Below are 22,834 nucleotides of genomic sequence, written 5' to 3'. Positions count from 1 at the left end.
TATATGTGCATTCATGTGTGCCTGCGTGGAGATCTGAGGTTGGCTGGTAGGGTGGACCTCTGTGCATAATAACATGTGTGTGCAAGCATTGCCACGGCTCGATTTCTTGGAATTTGGTTTCTGAGCGGGAGTTTATCTCTGGATGTGTGCAAATGTATGTGCATTCATGTGTTCCTGCGTTGAGATCTGAGGTTGGCTGGTCCGGTGGACCTCTGCGCATAATCACATGTGTGTGCAAGCATTGCCACGGCTCGATTTCTTGGAATTTGGTTTCTGAGCGGGAGTTTATCTCTGGATGTGTGCAAATGTATGTGCATTCATGTGTTCCTGCGTTGAGATCTGAGGTTGGCTGGTAGGGTGGACCTCTGCGCATAATCACATGTGTGTGCAAGCATTGCCACGGCTCGATTTCTTGGAATTTGGTTTCTGAAGGGGAGTTTATCTCTGGATGTGTGCAAATGTATGTGCATTCATGTGTTCCTGCGTTGAGACCTGAGGTCGGCTGGTAGGGTGGACCTCTGCGCATAATCACATGTGTGTGCAAGCATTGCCACGGCTGGATTTCTTGAAATTTGGTTTCTGAGGGGGAGTTTATCTCTGGATGTGTGCAAATGTATGTGCATTCATGTGTTCTTGCGTGGAGATCTGAGGTTGGCTCGTCGGGTGGACCTCTGCGCATAATCACATGTGTGTGCAAACATTTCCATTTCTGGATATCTTGGAATTTGGTTTCTGAGGGGGAGTTTATCTCTGAATGTGTGCAAATGTATGTGCATTCATGTGTTCCTGCGTTGAGATCTGAGGTTGGCTGGTAGGGTGGACCTATGCGCATAATCACATGTGTGTGCAAGCATTGCCACAGCTCGATTTCTTGGAATTTGGTTTCTGTTGGGGAGTTTATCTCTGGATGTGTGCAAATGTATGTGCATTCATGTGTGCTTGCGTGGAGATCTGAGGTTGGCTGGTAGGGTGTACCTCTGCGCATAATCACATGTGTGTGCAAGCATTGCCACAGCTGGATTTCTTGAAATTTGGTTTCTGAGGGGGAGTTTATCTCTGGATGTGTGCAAATGTATGTGCATTCATGTGTGTTTGCATGGAGATCTGAGGTTGGCTCGTAGGGTGGACCTCTGCGCATAATCACATGTGTGTGCAAGCATTGCCACGGCTCGATTTCTTGGAATTTGGATTCTTTGGGGTGAGTTTATCTCTGGATGTGTGCAAATGTATGTGCATTCATGTGTTCCTGCGTTGAGACCTGAGGTCGGCTGGTAGGGTGGACCTCTGCGCATAATAACATGTGTGTGCAAGCATTGCCACGGCTCGATTTCTTGGAATTTGGTTTCTGAGGGGGAGTTTATCTCTGGATGTGTGCAAATGTATGTGCATTCATGTGTTCCTGCGTTGAGATCTGAGGTTGGCTGGTATGGTGGACCTCTGCGCATAATCACATGTGTGTGCAAGCATTGCCACGGCTCGATTTTTTGGAATTTGGATTCTTTGGGGTGAGTTTATCTCTGGATGTGTGCAAATGTATGTGCATTCATGTGTGCCTGCGTGTAGATCTGAGGTTGGCTGGTAGGGTGGACCTCTGTGCATAATCACATGTGTGTGCAAGCATTGCCACGGCTCGATTTCATGGAATTTGGATTCTTTGGGGTGAGTTTATCTCTGGATGTGTGCAAATGTATGTGCATTCATGTGTGCCTGCGTTGAGATCTGAGGTCGGCTGGTAGGGTGGACCTCTGCGCATAATCACATGTGTGTGCAAACATTGCCACGGCTCGATTTCTTGGAATTTGGTTTCTCTTGGGGAGTTTATCTCTGGATGTGTGCAAATGTATGTGCATTCATGTGTTCCTGCGTTGAGATCTGAGGTTGGCTGGTACGGTGGACCTCTGCGCATAATCACATGTGTGTGCAAGCATTGCCACGGCTCGATTTTTTGGAATTTGGATTCTTTGGGGTGAGTTTATCTCTGGATGTGTGCAAATGTATGTGCATTCATGTGTGCCTGCGTGTAGATCTGAGGTTGGCTGGCAGGGTGTACCTCTGTGCATAATCACATGTGTGTGCAAACATTGCCACGGCTCGATTTCTTGGAATTTGGTTTCTGAAGGGGAGTTTATCTCTGGATGTGTGCAAATGTATGTGCATTCATGTGTGCCTGCGTGTAGATCTGAGGTTGGCTGGCAGGGTGGACCTCTGCGCATAATCACATGTGTGTGCAAGCATTGCCACGGCTCGATTTCTTGGAATTTGGTTTCTGAGGGGGAGTTTATCTCTGGATGTGTGCAAATGTATGTGCATTCATGTGTTCCTGCGTTGAGATCTGAGGTTGGCTGGTACGGTGGACCTCTGCGCATAATCACATGTGTGTGCAAGCATTGCCACGGCTCGATTTTTTGGAATTTGGATTCTTTGGGGTGAGTTTATCTCTGGATGTGTGCAAATGTATGTGCATTCATGTGTGCCTGCGTGTAGATCTGAGGTTGGCTGGTACGGTGTACCTCTGCGCATAATCACATGTGTGTGCAAGCATTGCCACGGCTCGATTTCTTGGAATTTGGTTTCTTTGGGGTGAGTTTATCTCTGGATGTGTGCAAATGTATGTGCATTCATGTGTTCCTGCGTTGAGATCTGAGGTCGGCTGGTAGGGTGGACCTCTGCGCATAATCACATGTGTGTGCAAACATTGCCACGGCTCGATTTCTTGGAATTTGGTTTCTCTTGGGGAGTTTATCTCTGGATGTGTGCAAATGTATGTGCATTCATGTGTTCCTGCGTTGAGATCTGAGGTTGGCTGGTAGGGTGGACCTCTGCGCATAATCACATGTGTGTGCAAGCATTGCCACGGCTCGATTTCTTGGAATTTGGTTTCTGAAGGGGAGTTTATCTCTGGATGTGTGCAAATATATGTGCATTCATGTGTGCCTGCGTTGAGACCTGAGGTGGGCTGGTAGGGTGGACCTCTGCGCATAATCACATGTGTGTGCAAACATTGCCACGGCTCGATTTCTTGAAATTTGGTTTCTGAGGGGGAGTTTATCTCTGGATGTGTGCAAATGTATGTGCATTCATCTGTGCTTGCGCGGAGATCTGAGGTCGGCTGGTAGGGTGGACCTCTGCGCATAATCACATGTGTGTGCAAACATTGCCACGGCTCGATTTCTTGGAATTTGGTTTCTGAGGGGGAGTTTATCTCTGGATGTGTGCAAATGTATGTGCATTCATGTGTTCCTGCGTTGAGACCTGAGGTCGGCTGGTAGGGTGGACCTCTGCGCATAATCACATGTGTGTGCAAGCATTGCCACGGCTCGATTTTTTGGAATTTGGATTCTTTGGGGTGAGTTTATCTCTGGATGTGTGCAAATGTATGTGCATTCATGTGTGCCTGCGTGTAGATCTGAGGTTGGCTGGCAGGGTGTACCTCTGTGCATAATCACATGTGTGTGCAAACATTGCCACGGCTCGATTTCTTGGAATTTGGTTTCTTTGGGGAGTTTATCTCTGGATGTGTGCAAATGTATGTGCATTCATGTGTTCCTGCGTTGAGACCTGAGGTCGGCTGGTAGGGTGGACCTCTGCGCATAATCACATGTGTGTGCAAGCATTGCCACGGCTCGATTTCTTGGAATTTGGTTTCTCTTGGGGAGTTTATCTCTGGATGTGTGCAAATGTATGTGCATTCATGTGTTCCTGCGTTGAGACCTGAGGTTGGCTGGCAGGGTGTACCTCTGCGCATAATCACATGTGTGTGCAAACATTGCCACGGCTCGATTTCTTGGAATTTGGTTTCTTTGGGGTGAGTTTATCTCTGGATGTGTGCAAATATATGTGCATTCATGTGTTCCTGCGTTGAGACCTGAGGTCGGCTGGTAGGGTGGACCTCTGCGCATAATCACATGTGTGTGCAAACATTGCCACGGCTCGATTTCTTGGAATTTGGTTTCTGTTGGGGAGTTTATCTCTGGATGTGTGCAAATGTATGTGCATTCATGTGTTCCTGCGTTGAGATCTGAGGTTGGCTGGTACGGTGGACCTCTGCGCATAATCACATGTGTGTGCAAACATTGCCACGGCTCGATTTCTTGGAATTTGGTTTCTTTGGGGTGAGTTTATCTCTGGATGTGTGCAAATGTATGTGCATTCATGTGTGCCTGCGTGTAGATCTGAGGTTGGCTGGCAGGGTGTACCTCTGCGCATAATCACATGTGTGTGCAAACATTGCCACGGCTCGATTTCTTGGAATTTGGTTTCTTTGGGGTGATTTTATCTCTGGATGTGTGCAAATGTATGTGCATTCATGTGTTCCTGCGTTGAGACCTGAGGTCGGCTGGTAGGGTGGACCTCTGCGCATAATCACATGTGTGTGCAAACATTGCCACGGCTCGATTTCTTGGAATTTGGTTTCTGTTGGGGAGTTTATCTCTGGATGTGTGCAAATGTATGTGCATTCATGTGTGCTTGCGTGGAGATCTGAGGTTGGCTCGTCGGGTGGACCTCTGCGCATAATCACATGTGTGTGCAAGCATTGCCACAGCTGGATTTCTTGAAATGTGGTTTCTGAGGGGGAGTTTATCTCTGGATGTGTGCAAATGTATGTGCATTCATGTGTGCTTGCGTGGAGATCTGAGGTTGGCTCGTAGGGTGGACCTCTGCGCATAATCACATGTGTGTGCAAACATTTCCATTTCTGGATATCTTGGAATTTGGTTTCTGAGGGGGAGTTTATCTCTGAATGTGTGCAAATGTATGTGCATTCATGTGTTCCTGCGTTGAGATCTGAGGTTGGCTGGTAGGGTGGACCTATGCGCATAATCACATGTGTGTGCAAGCATTGCCACGGCTCGATTTCTTGGAATTTGGTTTCTGTTGGGGAGTTTATCTCTGGATGTGTGCAAATGTATGTGCATTCATCTGTGCTTGCGTGGAGATCTGAGGTTGGCTGGTAGGGTGGACCTCTGCGCATAATCACATGTGTGTGCAAGCATTGCCACGGCTCGATTTTTTGGAATTTGGATTCTTTGGGGTGAGTTTATCTCTGGATGTGTGCAAATGTATGTGCATTCATGTGTTCCTGCGTTGAGACCTGAGGTCGGCTGGTAGGGTGTACCTCTGCGCATAATCACATGTGTGTGCAAACATTGCCACGGCTCGATTTCTTGGAATTTGGTTTCTTTGGGGTGAGTTTATCTCTGAATGTGTGCAAATGTATGTGCATTCATGTGTTCCTGCGTTGAGATCTGAGGTTGGCTGGTATGGTGGACCTCTGCGCATAATCACATGTGTGTGCAAGCATTGCCACGGCTCGATTTTTTGGAATTTGGATTCTTTGGGGTGAGTTTATCTCTGGATGTGTGCAAATGTATGTGCATTCATGTGTGCCTGCGTTGAGATCTGAGGTCGGCTGGTAGGGTGGACCTCTGCGCATAATCACATGTGTGTGCAAACATTGCCACGGCTCGATTTCTTGGAATTTGGTTTCTCTTGGGGAGTTTATCTCTGGATGTGTGCAAATGTATGTGCATTCATGTGTTCCTGCGTTGAGATCTGAGGTTGGCTGGTAGGGTGTACCTCTGTGCATAATCACATGTGTGTGCAAACATTGCCACGGCTTGATTTCTTGGAATTTGGTTTCTTTGGGGTGAGTTTATCTCTGGATGTGTGCAAATGTATGTGCATTCATGTGTTCCTGCGTGTAGATCTGAGGTTGGCTGGCAGGGTGGACCTCTGCGCATAATCACATGTGTGTGCAAGCATTGCCACGGCTCGATTTCTTGGAATTTGGTTTCTGAGGGGGAGTTTATCTCTGGATGTGTGCAAATGTATGTGCATTCATGTGTTCCTGCGTTGAGATCTGAGGTTGGCTGGTACGGTGGACCTCTGCGCATAATCACATGTGTGTGCAAGCATTGCCACGGCTCGATTTTTTGGAATTTGGTTTCTTTGGGGTGAGTTTATCTCTGGATGTGTGCAAATGTATGTGCATTCATGTGTTCCTGCGTTGAGATCTGAGGTCGGCTGGTAGGGTGTACCTCTGCGCATAATCACATGTGTGTGCAAACATTGCCACGGCTCGATTTCTTGGAATTTGGTTTCTTTGGGGTGAGTTTATCTCTGGATGTGTGCAAATGTATGTGCATTCATGTGTTCCTGCGTTGAGATCTGAGGTCGGCTGGTAGGGTGGACCTCTGCGCATAATCACATGTGTGTGCAAACATTGCCACGGCTCGATTTCTTGGAATTTGGTTTCTCTTGGGGTGAGTTTATCTCTGGATGTGTGCAAATGTATGTGCATTCATGTGTTCCTGCGTTGAGATCTGAGGTTGGCTGGTAGGGTGGACCTCTGCGCATAATCACATGTGTGTGCAAGCATTGCCACGGCTCGATTTCTTGGAATTTGGTTTCTGAAGGGGAGTTTATCTCTGGATGTGTGCAAATATATGTGCATTCATGTGTGCCTGCGTTGAGACCTGAGGTCGGCTGGTAGGGTGGACCTCTGCGCATAATCACATGTGTGTGCAAGCATTGCCACGGCTCGATTTCTTGAAATTTGGTTTCTGAGGGGGAGTTTATCTCTGGATGTGTGCAAATGTATGTGCATTCATGTGTTCCTGCGTTGAGATCTGAGGTTGGCTGGTACGGTGGACCTCTGCGCATAATCACATGTGTGTGCAAGCATTGCCACGGCTCGATTTCTTGGAATTTGGTTTCTGAAGGGGAGTTTATCTCTGGATGTGTGCAAATGTATGTGCATTCATCTGTGCTTGCGTGGAGATCTGAGGTTGGCTGGTAGGGTGGACCTCTGCGCATAATCACATGTGTGTGCAAGCATTGCCACGGCTCGATTTCTTGGAATTTGGTTTCTCTTGGGGAGTTTATCTCTGGATGTGTGCAAATATATGTGCATTCATGTGTTCCTGCGTTGAGACCTGAGGTCGGCTGGTAGGGTGGACCTCTGCGCATAATCACATGTGTGTGCAAACATTGCCACGGCTCGATTTCTTGGAATTTGGTTTCTTTGGGGTGAGTTTATCTCTGGATGTGTGCAAATGTATGTGCATTCATGTGTTCCTGCGTTGAGATCTGAGGTTGGCTGGTAGGGTGGACCTCTGCGCATAATCACATGTGTGTGCAAACATTGCCACGGCTCGATTTCTTGGAATTTGGTTTCTGAAAGGGAGTTTATCTCTGGATGTGTGCAAATATATGTGCATTCATGTGTGCCTGCGTTGAGATCTGAGGTTGGCTGGTAGGGTGGACCTCTGCGCATAATCACATGTGTGTGCAAACATTGCCACGGCTCGATTTCTTGGAATTTGGTTTCTGAGGGGGAGTTTATCTCTGGATGTGTGCAAATGTATGTGCATTCATGTGTTCCTGCGTTGAGACCTGAGGTCGGCTGGTAGGGTGGACCTCTGCGCATAATCACATGTGTGTGCAAACATTTCCATTTCTGGATATCTTGGAATTTGGTTTCTGAGGGGGAGTTTATCTCTGGATGTGTGCAAATGTATGTGCATTCATGTGTGCTTGCGTGGAGATCTGAGGTTGGCTCGTCGGGTGGACCTCTGCGCATAATCACATGTGTGTGCAAGCATTGCCACAGCTGGATTTCTTGAAATGTGGTTTCTGAGGGGGAGTTTATCTCTGGATGTGTGCAAATGTATGTGCATTCATGTGTGCTTGCGTGGAGATCTGAGGTTGGCTGGTAGGGTGTACCTCTGCGCATAATCACATGTGTGTGCAAGCATTGCCACAGCTGGATTTCTTGAAATTTGGTTTCTGAGGGGGAGTTTATCTCTGGATGTGTGCAAATGTATGTGCATTCATGTGTGTTTGCATGGAGATCTGAGGTTGGCTCGTAGGGTGGACCTCTGCGCATAATCACATGTGTGTGCAAGCATTGCCACGGCTCGATTTCTTGGAATTTGGATTCTTTGGGGTGAGTTTATCTCTGGATGTGTGCAAATGTATGTGCATTCATGTGTTCCTGCGTTGAGACCTGAGGTCGGCTGGTAGGGTGGACCTCTGCGCATAATAACATGTGTGTGCAAGCATTGCCACGGCTCGATTTCTTGGAATTTGGTTTCTGAGGGGGAGTTTATCTCTGGATGTGTGCAAATGTATGTGCATTCATGTGTTCCTGCGTTGAGATCTGAGGTTGGCTGGTATGGTGGACCTCTGCGCATAATCACATGTGTGTGCAAGCATTGCCACGGCTCGATTTTTTGGAATTTGGATTCTTTGGGGTGAGTTTATCTCTGGATGTGTGCAAATGTATGTGCATTCATGTGTGCCTGCGTGTAGATCTGAGGTTGGCTGGTAGGGTGGACCTCTGTGCATAATCACATGTGTGTGCAAGCATTGCCACGGCTCGATTTCTTGGAATTTGGTTTCTGAGGGGGAGTTTATCTCTGGATGTGTGCAAATGTATGTGCATTCATGTGTGCCTGCGTTGAGATCTGAGGTCGGCTGGTAGGGTGGACCTCTGCGCATAATCACATGTGTGTGCAAACATTGCCACGGCTCGATTTCTTGGAATTTGGTTTCTCTTGGGGAGTTTATCTCTGGATGTGTGCAAATGTATGTGCATTCATGTGTTCCTGCGTTGAGATCTGAGGTTGGCTGGTACGGTGGACCTCTGCGCATAATCACATGTGTGTGCAAGCATTGCCACGGCTCGATTTTTTGGAATTTGGATTCTTTGGGGTGAGTTTATCTCTGGATGTGTGCAAATGTATGTGCATTCATGTGTGCCTGCGTGTAGATCTGAGGTTGGCTGGCAGGGTGTACCTCTGTGCATAATCACATGTGTGTGCAAACATTGCCACGGCTCGATTTCTTGGAATTTGGTTTCTGAAGGGGAGTTTATCTCTGGATGTGTGCAAATGTATGTGCATTCATGTGTGCCTGCGTGTAGATCTGAGGTTGGCTGGCAGGGTGGACCTCTGCGCATAATCACATGTGTGTGCAAGCATTGCCACGGCTCGATTTCTTGGAATTTGGTTTCTGAGGGGGAGTTTATCTCTGGATGTGTGCAAATGTATGTGCATTCATGTGTTCCTGCGTTGAGATCTGAGGTTGGCTGGTACGGTGGACCTCTGCGCATAATCACATGTGTGTGCAAGCATTGCCACGGCTCGATTTTTTGGAATTTGGATTCTTTGGGGTGAGTTTATCTCTGGATGTGTGCAAATGTATGTGCATTCATGTGTGCCTGCGTGTAGATCTGAGGTTGGCTGGTACGGTGTACCTCTGCGCATAATCACATGTGTGTGCAAGCATTGCCACGGCTCGATTTCTTGGAATTTGGTTTCTTTGGGGTGAGTTTATCTCTGGATGTGTGCAAATGTATGTGCATTCATGTGTTCCTGCGTTGAGATCTGAGGTCGGCTGGTAGGGTGGACCTCTGCGCATAATCACATGTGTGTGCAAACATTGCCACGGCTCGATTTCTTGGAATTTGGTTTCTCTTGGGGAGTTTATCTCTGGATGTGTGCAAATGTATGTGCATTCATGTGTTCCTGCGTTGAGATCTGAGGTTGGCTGGTAGGGTGGACCTCTGCGCATAATCACATGTGTGTGCAAGCATTGCCACGGCTCGATTTCTTGGAATTTGGTTTCTGAAGGGGAGTTTATCTCTGGATGTGTGCAAATATATGTGCATTCATGTGTGCCTGCGTTGAGACCTGAGGTGGGCTGGTAGGGTGGACCTCTGCGCATAATCACATGTGTGTGCAAACATTGCCACGGCTCGATTTCTTGAAATTTGGTTTCTGAGGGGGAGTTTATCTCTGGATGTGTGCAAATGTATGTGCATTCATCTGTGCTTGCGCGGAGATCTGAGGTCGGCTGGTAGGGTGGACCTCTGCGCATAATCACATGTGTGTGCAAACATTGCCACGGCTCGATTTCTTGGAATTTGGTTTCTGAGGGGGAGTTTATCTCTGGATGTGTGCAAATGTATGTGCATTCATGTGTTCCTGCGTTGAGACCTGAGGTCGGCTGGTAGGGTGGACCTCTGCGCATAATCACATGTGTGTGCAAGCATTGCCACGGCTCGATTTTTTGGAATTTGGATTCTTTGGGGTGAGTTTATCTCTGGATGTGTGCAAATGTATGTGCATTCATGTGTGCCTGCGTGTAGATCTGAGGTTGGCTGGCAGGGTGTACCTCTGTGCATAATCACATGTGTGTGCAAACATTGCCACGGCTCGATTTCTTGGAATTTGGTTTCTTTGGGGAGTTTATCTCTGGATGTGTGCAAATGTATGTGCATTCATGTGTTCCTGCGTTGAGACCTGAGGTCGGCTGGTAGGGTGGACCTCTGCGCATAATCACATGTGTGTGCAAGCATTGCCACGGCTCGATTTCTTGGAATTTGGTTTCTCTTGGGGAGTTTATCTCTGGATGTGTGCAAATGTATGTGCATTCATGTGTTCCTGCGTTGAGACCTGAGGTTGGCTGGCAGGGTGTACCTCTGCGCATAATCACATGTGTGTGCAAACATTGCCACGGCTCGATTTCTTGGAATTTGGTTTCTTTGGGGTGAGTTTATCTCTGGATGTGTGCAAATATATGTGCATTCATGTGTTCCTGCGTTGAGACCTGAGGTCGGCTGGTAGGGTGGACCTCTGCGCATAATCACATGTGTGTGCAAACATTGCCACGGCTCGATTTCTTGGAATTTGGTTTCTGTTGGGGAGTTTATCTCTGGATGTGTGCAAATGTATGTGCATTCATGTGTTCCTGCGTTGAGATCTGAGGTTGGCTGGTACGGTGGACCTCTGCGCATAATCACATGTGTGTGCAAACATTGCCACGGCTCGATTTCTTGGAATTTGGTTTCTTTGGGGTGAGTTTATCTCTGGATGTGTGCAAATGTATGTGCATTCATGTGTGCCTGCGTGTAGATCTGAGGTTGGCTGGCAGGGTGTACCTCTGCGCATAATCACATGTGTGTGCAAACATTGCCACGGCTCGATTTCTTGGAATTTGGTTTCTTTGGGGTGATTTTATCTCTGGATGTGTGCAAATGTATGTGCATTCATGTGTTCCTGCGTTGAGACCTGAGGTCGGCTGGTAGGGTGGACCTCTGCGCATAATCACATGTGTGTGCAAACATTGCCACGGCTCGATTTCTTGGAATTTGGTTTCTGTTGGGGAGTTTATCTCTGGATGTGTGCAAATGTATGTGCATTCATGTGTGCTTGCGTGGAGATCTGAGGTTGGCTCGTCGGGTGGACCTCTGCGCATAATCACATGTGTGTGCAAGCATTGCCACAGCTGGATTTCTTGAAATGTGGTTTCTGAGGGGGAGTTTATCTCTGGATGTGTGCAAATGTATGTGCATTCATGTGTGCTTGCGTGGAGATCTGAGGTTGGCTCGTAGGGTGGACCTCTGCGCATAATCACATGTGTGTGCAAACATTTCCATTTCTGGATATCTTGGAATTTGGTTTCTGAGGGGGAGTTTATCTCTGAATGTGTGCAAATGTATGTGCATTCATGTGTTCCTGCGTTGAGATCTGAGGTTGGCTGGTAGGGTGGACCTATGCGCATAATCACATGTGTGTGCAAGCATTGCCACGGCTCGATTTCTTGGAATTTGGTTTCTGTTGGGGAGTTTATCTCTGGATGTGTGCAAATGTATGTGCATTCATCTGTGCTTGCGTGGAGATCTGAGGTTGGCTGGTAGGGTGGACCTCTGCGCATAATCACATGTGTGTGCAAGCATTGCCACGGCTCGATTTTTTGGAATTTGGATTCTTTGGGGTGAGTTTATCTCTGGATGTGTGCAAATGTATGTGCATTCATGTGTTCCTGCGTTGAGACCTGAGGTCGGCTGGTAGGGTGTACCTCTGCGCATAATCACATGTGTGTGCAAACATTGCCACGGCTCGATTTCTTGGAATTTGGTTTCTTTGGGGTGAGTTTATCTCTGAATGTGTGCAAATGTATGTGCATTCATGTGTTCCTGCGTTGAGATCTGAGGTTGGCTGGTATGGTGGACCTCTGCGCATAATCACATGTGTGTGCAAGCATTGCCACGGCTCGATTTTTTGGAATTTGGATTCTTTGGGGTGAGTTTATCTCTGGATGTGTGCAAATGTATGTGCATTCATGTGTGCCTGCGTTGAGATCTGAGGTCGGCTGGTAGGGTGGACCTCTGCGCATAATCACATGTGTGTGCAAACATTGCCACGGCTCGATTTCTTGGAATTTGGTTTCTCTTGGGGAGTTTATCTCTGGATGTGTGCAAATGTATGTGCATTCATGTGTTCCTGCGTTGAGATCTGAGGTTGGCTGGTAGGGTGTACCTCTGTGCATAATCACATGTGTGTGCAAACATTGCCACGGCTTGATTTCTTGGAATTTGGTTTCTTTGGGGTGAGTTTATCTCTGGATGTGTGCAAATGTATGTGCATTCATGTGTTCCTGCGTGTAGATCTGAGGTTGGCTGGCAGGGTGGACCTCTGCGCATAATCACATGTGTGTGCAAGCATTGCCACGGCTCGATTTCTTGGAATTTGGTTTCTGAGGGGGAGTTTATCTCTGGATGTGTGCAAATGTATGTGCATTCATGTGTTCCTGCGTTGAGATCTGAGGTTGGCTGGTACGGTGGACCTCTGCGCATAATCACATGTGTGTGCAAGCATTGCCACGGCTCGATTTTTTGGAATTTGGTTTCTTTGGGGTGAGTTTATCTCTGGATGTGTGCAAATGTATGTGCATTCATGTGTTCCTGCGTTGAGATCTGAGGTCGGCTGGTAGGGTGTACCTCTGCGCATAATCACATGTGTGTGCAAACATTGCCACGGCTCGATTTCTTGGAATTTGGTTTCTTTGGGGTGAGTTTATCTCTGGATGTGTGCAAATGTATGTGCATTCATGTGTTCCTGCGTTGAGATCTGAGGTCGGCTGGTAGGGTGGACCTCTGCGCATAATCACATGTGTGTGCAAACATTGCCACGGCTCGATTTCTTGGAATTTGGTTTCTCTTGGGGTGAGTTTATCTCTGGATGTGTGCAAATGTATGTGCATTCATGTGTTCCTGCGTTGAGATCTGAGGTTGGCTGGTAGGGTGGACCTCTGCGCATAATCACATGTGTGTGCAAGCATTGCCACGGCTCGATTTCTTGGAATTTGGTTTCTGAAGGGGAGTTTATCTCTGGATGTGTGCAAATATATGTGCATTCATGTGTGCCTGCGTTGAGACCTGAGGTCGGCTGGTAGGGTGGACCTCTGCGCATAATCACATGTGTGTGCAAGCATTGCCACGGCTCGATTTCTTGAAATTTGGTTTCTGAGGGGGAGTTTATCTCTGGATGTGTGCAAATGTATGTGCATTCATGTGTTCCTGCGTTGAGATCTGAGGTTGGCTGGTACGGTGGACCTCTGCGCATAATCACATGTGTGTGCAAGCATTGCCACGGCTCGATTTCTTGGAATTTGGTTTCTGAAGGGGAGTTTATCTCTGGATGTGTGCAAATGTATGTGCATTCATCTGTGCTTGCGTGGAGATCTGAGGTTGGCTGGTAGGGTGGACCTCTGCGCATAATCACATGTGTGTGCAAGCATTGCCACGGCTCGATTTCTTGGAATTTGGTTTCTCTTGGGGAGTTTATCTCTGGATGTGTGCAAATATATGTGCATTCATGTGTTCCTGCGTTGAGACCTGAGGTCGGCTGGTAGGGTGGACCTCTGCGCATAATCACATGTGTGTGCAAACATTGCCACGGCTCGATTTCTTGGAATTTGGTTTCTTTGGGGTGAGTTTATCTCTGGATGTGTGCAAATGTATGTGCATTCATGTGTTCCTGCGTTGAGATCTGAGGTTGGCTGGTAGGGTGGACCTCTGCGCATAATCACATGTGTGTGCAAACATTGCCACGGCTCGATTTCTTGGAATTTGGTTTCTGAAAGGGAGTTTATCTCTGGATGTGTGCAAATATATGTGCATTCATGTGTGCCTGCGTTGAGATCTGAGGTTGGCTGGTAGGGTGGACCTCTGCGCATAATCACATGTGTGTGCAAACATTGCCACGGCTCGATTTCTTGGAATTTGGTTTCTGAGGGGGAGTTTATCTCTGGATGTGTGCAAATGTATGTGCATTCATGTGTTCCTGCGTTGAGACCTGAGGTCGGCTGGTAGGGTGGACCTCTGCGCATAATCACATGTGTGTGCAAACATTTCCATTTCTGGATATCTTGGAATTTGGTTTCTGAGGGGGAGTTTATCTCTGGATGTGTGCAAATGTATGTGCATTCATGTGTGCTTGCGTGGAGATCTGAGGTTGGCTCGTCGGGTGGACCTCTGCGCATAATCACATGTGTGTGCAAGCATTGCCACAGCTGGATTTCTTGAAATGTGGTTTCTGAGGGGGAGTTTATCTCTGGATGTGTGCAAATGTATGTGCATTCATGTGTGCTTGCGTGGAGATCTGAGGTTGGCTGGTAGGGTGTACCTCTGCGCATAATCACATGTGTGTGCAAGCATTGCCACAGCTGGATTTCTTGAAATTTGGTTTCTGAGGGGGAGTTTATCTCTGGATGTGTGCAAATGTATGTGCATTCATGTGTGTTTGCATGGAGATCTGAGGTTGGCTCGTAGGGTGGACCTCTGCGCATAATCACATGTGTGTGCAAGCATTGCCACGGCTCGATTTCTTGGAATTTGGATTCTTTGGGGTGAGTTTATCTCTGGATGTGTGCAAATGTATGTGCATTCATGTGTTCCTGCGTTGAGACCTGAGGTCGGCTGGTAGGGTGGACCTCTGCGCATAATAACATGTGTGTGCAAGCATTGCCACGGCTCGATTTCTTGGAATTTGGTTTCTGAGGGGGAGTTTATCTCTGGATGTGTGCAAATGTATGTGCATTCATGTGTTCCTGCGTTGAGATCTGAGGTTGGCTGGTATGGTGGACCTCTGCGCATAATCACATGTGTGTGCAAGCATTGCCACGGCTCGATTTTTTGGAATTTGGATTCTTTGGGGTGAGTTTATCTCTGGATGTGTGCAAATGTATGTGCATTCATGTGTGCCTGCGTGTAGATCTGAGGTTGGCTGGTAGGGTGGACCTCTGTGCATAATCACATGTGTGTGCAAGCATTGCCACGGCTCGATTTCATGGAATTTGGATTCTTTGGGGTGAGTTTATCTCTGGATGTGTGCAAATGTATGTGCATTCATGTGTGCCTGCGTTGAGATCTGAGGTCGGCTGGTAGGGTGGACCTCTGCGCATAATCACATGTGTGTGCAAACATTGCCACGGCTCGATTTCTTGGAATTTGGTTTCTCTTGGGGAGTTTATCTCTGGATGTGTGCAAATGTATGTGCATTCATGTGTTCCTGCGTTGAGATCTGAGGTTGGCTGGTACGGTGGACCTCTGCGCATAATCACATGTGTGTGCAAGCATTGCCACGGCTCGATTTTTTGGAATTTGGATTCTTTGGGGTGAGTTTATCTCTGGATGTGTGCAAATGTATGTGCATTCATGTGTGCCTGCGTGTAGATCTGAGGTTGGCTGGCAGGGTGTACCTCTGTGCATAATCACATGTGTGTGCAAACATTGCCACGGCTCGATTTCTTGGAATTTGGTTTCTGAAGGGGAGTTTATCTCTGGATGTGTGCAAATGTATGTGCATTCATGTGTGCCTGCGTGTAGATCTGAGGTTGGCTGGCAGGGTGGACCTCTGCGCATAATCACATGTGTGTGCAAGCATTGCCACGGCTCGATTTCTTGGAATTTGGTTTCTGAGGGGGAGTTTATCTCTGGATGTGTGCAAATGTATGTGCATTCATGTGTTCCTGCGTTGAGATCTGAGGTTGGCTGGTACGGTGGACCTCTGCGCATAATCACATGTGTGTGCAAGCATTGCCACGGCTCGATTTTTTGGAATTTGGATTCTTTGGGGTGAGTTTATCTCTGGATGTGTGCAAATGTATGTGCATTCATGTGTGCCTGCGTGTAGATCTGAGGTTGGCTGGTACGGTGTACCTCTGCGCATAATCACATGTGTGTGCAAGCATTGCCACGGCTCGATTTCTTGGAATTTGGTTTCTTTGGGGTGAGTTTATCTCTGGATGTGTGCAAATGTATGTGCATTCATGTGTTCCTGCGTTGAGATCTGAGGTCGGCTGGTAGGGTGGACCTCTGCGCATAATCACATGTGTGTGCAAACATTGCCACGGCTCGATTTCTTGGAATTTGGTTTCTCTTGGGGAGTTTATCTCTGGATGTGTGCAAATGTATGTGCATTCATGTGTTCCTGCGTTGAGATCTGAGGTTGGCTGGTAGGGTGGACCTCTGCGCATAATCACATGTGTGTGCAAGCATTGCCACGGCTCGATTTCTTGGAATTTGGTTTCTGAAGGGGAGTTTATCTCTGGATGTGTGCAAATATATGTGCATTCATGTGTGCCTGCGTTGAGACCTGAGGTGGGCTGGTAGGGTGGACCTCTGCGCATAATCACATGTGTGTGCAAACATTGCCACGGCTCGATTTCTTGAAATTTGGTTTCTGAGGGGGAGTTTATCTCTGGATGTGTGCAAATGTATGTGCATTCATCTGTGCTTGCGCGGAGATCTGAGGTCGGCTGGTAGGGTGGACCTCTGCGCATAATCACATGTGTGTGCAAACATTGCCACGGCTCGATTTCTTGGAATTTGGTTTCTGAGGGGGAGTTTATCTCTGGATGTGTGCAAATGTATGTGCATTCATGTGTTCCTGCGTTGAGACCTGAGGTCGGCTGGTAGGGTGGACCTCTGCGCATAATCACATGTGTGTGCAAGCATTGCCACGGCTCGATTTTTTGGAATTTGGATTCTTTGGGGTGAGTTTATCTCTGGATGTGTGCAAATGTATGTGCATTCATGTGTGCCTGCGTGTAGATCTGAGGTTGGCTGGCAGGGTGTACCTCTGTGCATAATCACATGTGTGTGCAAACATTGCCACGGCTCGATTTCTTGGAATTTGGTTTCTTTGGGGAGTTTATCTCTGGATGTGTGCAAATGTATGTGCATTCATGTGTTCCTGCGTTGAGACCTGAGGTCGGCTGGTAGGGTGGACCTCTGCGCATAATCACATGTGTGTGCAAGCATTGCCACGGCTCGATTTCTTGGAATTTGGTTTCTCTTGGGGAGTTTATCTCTGGATGTGTGCAAATGTATGTGCATTCATGTGTTCCTGCGTTGAGACCTGAGGTTGGCTGGCAGGGTGTACCTCTGCGCATAATCACATGTGTGTGCAAACATTGCCACGGCTCGATTTCTTGGAATTTGGTTTCTTTGGGGTGAGTTTATCTCTGGATGTGTGCAAATATATGTGCATTCATGTGTTCCTGCGTTGAGACCTGAGGTCGGCTGGTAGGGTGGACCTCTGCGCATAATCACATGTGTGTGCAAACATTGCCACGGCTCGATTTCTTGGAATTTGGTTTCTGTTGGGGAGTTTATCTCTGGATGTGTGCAAATGTATGTGCATTCATGTGTTCCTGCGTTGAGATCTGAGGTTGGCTGGTACGGTGGACCTCTGCGCATAATCACATGTGTGTGCAAACATTGCCACGGCTCGATTTCTTGGAATTTGGTTTCTTTGGGGTGAGTTTATCTCTGGATGTGTGCAAATGTATGTGCATTCATGTGTGCCTGCGTGTAGATCTGAGGTTGGCTGGCAGGGTGTACCTCTGCGCATAATCACATGTGTGTGCAAACATTGCCACGGCTCGATTTCTTGGAATTTGGTTTCTTTGGGGTGATTTTATCTCTGGATGTGTGCAAATGTATGTGCATTCATGTGTTCCTGCGTTGAGACCTGAGGTCGGCTGGTAGGGTGGACCTCTGCGCATAATCACATGTGTGTGCAAACATTGCCACGGCTCGATTTCTTGGAATTTGGTTTCTGTTGGGGAGTTTATCTCTGGATGTGTGCAAATGTATGTGCATTCATGTGTGCTTGCGTGGAGATCTGAGGTTGGCTCGTCGGGTGGACCTCTGCGCATAATCACATGTGTGTGCAAGCATTGCCACAGCTGGATTTCTTGAAATGTGGTTTCTGAGGGGGAGTTTATCTCTGGATGTGTGCAAATGTATGTGCATTCATGTGTGCTTGCGTGGAGATCTGAGGTTGGCTCGTAGGGTGGACCTCTGCGCATAATCACATGTGTGTGCAAACATTTCCATTTCTGGATATCTTGGAATTTGGTTTCTGAGGGGGAGTTTATCTCTGAATGTGTGCAAATGTATGTGCATTCATGTGTTCCTGCGTTGAGATCTGAGGTTGGCTGGTAGGGTGGACCTATGCGCATAATCACATGTGTGTGCAAGCATTGCCACGGCTCGATTTCTTGGAATTTGGTTTCTGTTGGGGAGTTTATCTCTGGATGTGTGCAAATGTATGTGCATTCATCTGTGCTTGCGTGGAGATCTGAGGTTGGCTGGTAGGGTGGACCTCTGCGCATAATCACATGTGTGTGCAAGCATTGCCACGGCTCGATTTTTTGGAATTTGGATTCTTTGGGGTGAGTTTATCTCTGGATGTGTGCAAATGTATGTGCATTCATGTGTTCCTGCGTTGAGACCTGAGGTCGGCTGGTAGGGTGTACCTCTGCGCATAATCACATGTGTGTGCAAACATTGCCACGGCTCGATTTCTTGGAATTTGGTTTCTTTGGGGTGAGTTTATCTCTGAATGTGTGCAAATGTATGTGCATTCATGTGTTCCTGCGTTGAGATCTGAGGTTGGCTGGTATGGTGGACCTCTGCGCATAATCACATGTGTGTGCAAGCATTGCCACGGCTCGATTTTTTGGAATTTGGATTCTTTGGGGTGAGTTTATCTCTGGATGTGTGCAAATGTATGTGCATTCATGTGTGCCTGCGTTGAGATCTGAGGTCGGCTGGTAGGGTGGACCTCTGCGCATAATCACATGTGTGTGCAAACATTGCCACGGCTCGATTTCTTGGAATTTGGTTTCTCTTGGGGAGTTTATCTCTGGATGTGTGCAAATGTATGTGCATTCATGTGTTCCTGCGTTGAGATCTGAGGTTGGCTGGTAGGGTGTACCTCTGTGCATAATCACATGTGTGTGCAAACATTGCCACGGCTTGATTTCTTGGAATTTGGTTTCTTTGGGGTGAGTTTATCTCTGGATGTGTGCAAATGTATGTGCATTCATGTGTTCCTGCGTGTAGATCTGAGGTTGGCTGGCAGGGTGGACCTCTGCGCATAATCACATGTGTGTGCAAGCATTGCCACGGCTCGATTTCTTGGAATTTGGTTTCTGAGGGGGAGTTTATCTCTGGATGTGTGCAAATGTATGTGCATTCATGTGTTCCTGCGTTGAGATCTGAGGTTGGCTGGTACGGTGGACCTCTGCGCATAATCACATGTGTGTGCAAGCATTGCCACGGCTCGATTTTTTGGAATTTGGTTTCTTTGGGGTGAGTTTATCTCTGGATGTGTGCAAATGTATGTGCATTCATGTGTTCCTGCGTTGAGATCTGAGGTCGGCTGGTAGGGTGTACCTCTGCGCATAATCACATGTGTGTGCAAACATTGCCACGGCTCGATTTCTTGGAATTTGGTTTCTTTGGGGTGAGTTTATCTCTGGATGTGTGCAAATGTATGTGCATTCATGTGTTCCTGCGTTGAGATCTGAGGTCGGCTGGTAGGGTGGACCTCTGCGCATAATCACATGTGTGTGCAAACATTGCCACGGCTCGATTTCTTGGAATTTGGTTTCTCTTGGGGTGAGTTTATCTCTGGATGTGTGCAAATGTATGTGCATTCATGTGTTCCTGCGTTGAGATCTGAGGTTGGCTGGTAGGGTGGACCTCTGCGCATAATCACATGTGTGTGCAAGCATTGCCACGGCTCGATTTCTTGGAATTTGGTTTCTGAAGGGGAGTTTATCTCTGGATGTGTGCAAATATATGTGCATTCATGTGTGCCTGCGTTGAGACCTGAGGTCGGCTGGTAGGGTGGACCTCTGCGCATAATCACATGTGTGTGCAAGCATTGCCACGGCTCGATTTCTTGAAATTTGGTTTCTGAGGGGGAGTTTATCTCTGGATGTGTGCAAATGTATGTGCATTCATGTGTTCCTGCGTTGAGATCTGAGGTTGGCTGGTACGGTGGACCTCTGCGCATAATCACATGTGTGTGCAAGCATTGCCACGGCTCGATTTCTTGGAATTTGGTTTCTGAAGGGGAGTTTATCTCTGGATGTGTGCAAATGTATGTGCATTCATCTGTGCTTGCGTGGAGATCTGAGGTTGGCTGGTAGGGTGGACCTCTGCGCATAATCACATGTGTGTGCAAGCATTGCCACGGCTCGATTTCTTGGAATTTGGTTTCTCTTGGGGAGTTTATCTCTGGATGTGTGCAAATATATGTGCATTCATGTGTTCCTGCGTTGAGACCTGAGGTCGGCTGGTAGGGTGGACCTCTGCGCATAATCACATGTGTGTGCAAACATTGCCACGGCTCGATTTCTTGGAATTTGGTTTCTTTGGGGTGAGTTTATCTCTGGATGTGTGCAAATGTATGTGCATTCATGTGTTCCTGCGTTGAGATCTGAGGTTGGCTGGTAGGGTGGACCTCTGCGCATAATCACATGTGTGTGCAAACATTGCCACGGCTCGATTTCTTGGAATTTGGTTTCTGAAAGGGAGTTTATCTCTGGATGTGTGCAAATATATGTGCATTCATGTGTGCCTGCGTTGAGATCTGAGGTTGGCTGGTAGGGTGGACCTCTGCGCATAATCACATGTGTGTGCAAACATTGCCACGGCTCGATTTCTTGGAATTTGGTTTCTGAGGGGGAGTTTATCTCTGGATGTGTGCAAATGTATGTGCATTCATGTGTTCCTGCGTTGAGACCTGAGGTCGGCTGGTAGGGTGGACCTCTGCGCATAATCACATGTGTGTGCAAACATTTCCATTTCTGGATATCTTGGAATTTGGTTTCTGAGGGGGAGTTTATCTCTGGATGTGTGCAAATGTATGTGCATTCATGTGTGCTTGCGTGGAGATCTGAGGTTGGCTCGTCGGGTGGACCTCTGCGCATAATCACATGTGTGTGCAAGCATTGCCACAGCTGGATTTCTTGAAATGTGGTTTCTGAGGGGGAGTTTATCTCTGGATGTGTGCAAATGTATGTGCATTCATGTGTGCTTGCGTGGAGATCTGAGGTTGGCTCGTAGGGTGGACCTCTGCGCATAATCACATGTGTGTGCAAACATTTCCATTTCTGGATATCTTGGAATTTGGTTTCTGAGGGGGAGTTTATCTCTGAATGTGTGCAAATGTATGTGCATTCATGTGTGCTTGCGTGGAGATCTGAGGTTGGCTGGTAGGGTGTACCTCTGCGCATAATAACATGTGTGTGCAAGCATTGCCACAGCTGGATTTCTTGAAATTTGGTTTCTGAGGGGGAGTTTATCTCTGGATGTGTGCAAATGTATGTGCATTCATGTGTGCTTGCGCGGAGATCTGAGGTCGGCTGGTAGGGTGTACCTCTGCGCATAATCATGTGTGTGCAAGCATTGCCACAGCTGGATTTCTTGAAATTTGGTTTCTGAGGGGGAGTTTATCTCTGGATGTGTGCAAATATATGTGCATTCATGTGTGTTTGCATGGAGATCTGAGGTCGGCTGGTAGGGTGGACCTCTGCGCATAATCACATGTGTGTGCAAGCATTGCCACGGCTCGATTTCTTGGAATTTGGATTCTTTGGGGTGAGTTTATCTCTGGATGTGTGCAAATGTATGTGCATTCATGTGTGCCTGCGTGTAGATCTGAGGTTGGCTGGCAGGGTGGACCTCTGCGCATAATCACATGTGTGTGCAAACATTGCCACGGCTCGATTTCTTGGAATTTGGTTTCTCTTGGGGAGTTTATCTCTGGATGTGTGCAAATATATGTGCATTCATGTGTGCCTGCGTGGAGATCTGAGGTTGGCTGGTAGGGTGGACCTCTGCGCATAATCACATGTGTGTGCAAGCATTGCCACGGCTCGATTTCTTGGAATTTGGTTTCTGAGGGTGAGTTTATCTCTGGATGTGTGCAAATGTATGTGCATTCATGTGTTCCTGCGTTGAGACCTGAGGTCGGCTGGTAGGGTGGACCTCTGCGCATAATCACATGTGTGTGCAAGCATTGCCACAGCTGGATTTCTTGAAATGTGGTTTCTGAGGGGGAGTTTATCTCTGGATGTGTGCAAATGTATGTGCATTCATGTGTTCCTGCGTTGAGACCTGAGGTCGGCTGGTAGGGTGGACCTCTGTGCATAATCACATGTGTGTGCAAGCATTGCCATGGCTCGATTTTTTGGAATTTGGATTCTTTGGGGTGAGTTTATCTCTGGATGTGTGCAAATATATGTGCATTCATGTGTTCCTGCGTTGAGACCTGAGGTCGGCTGGTAGGGTGGACCTCTGCGCATAATCACATGTGTGTGCAAGCATTGCCACAGCTGGATTTCTTGAAATGTGGTTTCTGAGGGGGAGTTTATCTCTGGATGTGTGCAAATGTATGTGCATTCATGTGTTCCTGCGTTGAGATCTGAGGTTGGCTGGTAGGGTGGACCTCTGTGCATAATCACATGTGTGTGCAAGCATTGCCACGGCTCGATTTCTTGGAATTTGGTTTCTGATGGGGAGTTTATCTCTGGATGTGTGCAAATGTATGTGCATTCATGTGTGCCTGCGTGGAGATCTGAGGTTGGCTGGTAGGGTGGACCTCTGTGCATAATAACATGTGTGTGCAAGCATTGCCACGGCTCGATTTCTTGGAATTTGGTTTCTGAGCGGGAGTTTATC

The sequence above is a fragment of the Mchenga conophoros genome, linkage group LG11 (assembly GCF_057382185.1).
Source record: "Mchenga conophoros isolate Kocher_MC1m ecotype Shallow Benthic linkage group LG11, M_conophoros_male_GT1.1, whole genome shotgun sequence".
NCBI classification, from domain to species: domain Eukaryota; kingdom Metazoa; phylum Chordata; class Actinopteri; order Cichliformes; family Cichlidae; genus Mchenga; species Mchenga conophoros.
The sequence above is the reverse complement of the archived record's forward strand: the minus strand, read 5'-3'. Positions refer to the sequence as shown.